This window comes from Egretta garzetta, unplaced genomic scaffold (genome assembly GCF_000687185.1).
Source record: "Egretta garzetta isolate BGI_Z169 unplaced genomic scaffold, ASM68718v1 scaffold1206, whole genome shotgun sequence".
Lineage (NCBI taxonomy): Eukaryota > Metazoa > Chordata > Aves > Pelecaniformes > Ardeidae > Egretta > Egretta garzetta.
Window position 1 is genome coordinate 4,103 of NW_009259881.1, and position 1,330 is coordinate 5,432.

The window sequence follows — 1,330 nt, forward strand, 5'->3', positions numbered from 1 at the left end:
CGCCCCCCCCCCCAAAATTCATCCGCGCCTGGGGAGGGGGTCAGCGGGGCCGGCTCCTACCTGGGAGGGCTGTTCCCCTGTAGCCCAGCATCTTCTGAAACCCCTGCCCTCAGCTCAGACCCTTGTCTCCAGTCCAGAGCCCTGCCCCCAGGGTCCAGGCTGGCCTCAGGGCCTCTGGGCTCCATGAAAGTGGTGGAGCGGTTGACTGAATTCTGTCCTTCCTCCCTCCCCAGGGCTGCGGGCGGCCGTGCAGCTGGTCGAGTCCGGAGGGGGCCTCCAGACACCCGGGGGGTCCATGACCCTCCACTGCGAGACCTCTGGCTTCACCCTGAGCAGGTCCGACATGTACTGGATCCGCCAGGCGCCCGGGAAGGGGCTGGAGTACGTCGCGCTTATTAGCGGGGGTCTCGGCAACTACCTCAGGCCATCGGTGCAAGGGCGCTTCACCATCTCCAGGGATGACTCCCGGAGCACGGTCACGTTGCAGATGAACAGCCTCCGGGACGAGGACACGGCCACCTACTACTGCGCCAGAGGTGATGATCGTGGTGGCCCCGACCTCTTCACCACACCCCAACATCCCTGCCCGAGGTCCCCACATCCCAGCATCTTCCCCAAACCCCTTTCCCCAGCCTGGACCCTTTGCCCCCAGCCCAGACCCCTGCTCGGTGCCCAAACCCTGGGCTCTGGAGCTGCTGCCTGCACATGGGGAAGGGCTTTGGGGTCAGGGCAGCGATTTTGGGAAGGTGCTGAGCTGCTGGGGCACAGTGCCGGGATGCCTGGGGTGGGGGCAGGGGTCTGGGCTGGGTTTTAAAGGGTCTGAGCTGTGTGCAGGGGTCCCAGCTGGGGGCAGGGGTCCAGGCTGGTGCAAGGGTCCAGGCTCAGGGAAGCATCCAGGCAAAAGCTCTCGCCATCGCGTAGTGTTCCGGGCTGGCTCCAGAGGGTCCGGGCGTGGTGCAAGGCACTGGGATGGGAGCTGGGAGGTTGGGCTCAGCGCAAGGGGCCTGGAGTGGGTGCAGGGGATGGGGAAGGGGGGTCCATCCCCAGAGGAACCATTCCAGGGAGGTGTGGAGCTGCTGGGACACAGCGCAGGGGTGGCCAGGCCCGGGGCAGGGGCATGGGCTTCATCCAAGGGTTTGGGCTCAGTGGAGAACGTGGAGGCTGGGGGCACCGGCCTGGGCTGGGGGCAGTGCTCTAGGCTGTAGGAACGGATTTGGGTTTGGTTGCAGGGGTCCAGGCTCATGAGAAGGTTTTGGGGGAAGTTTCTAGGATCTGGAGACCAAGTGAAGATATATTGGGGCACGGTGCCGTGCTCGGGGCCCCCACCATA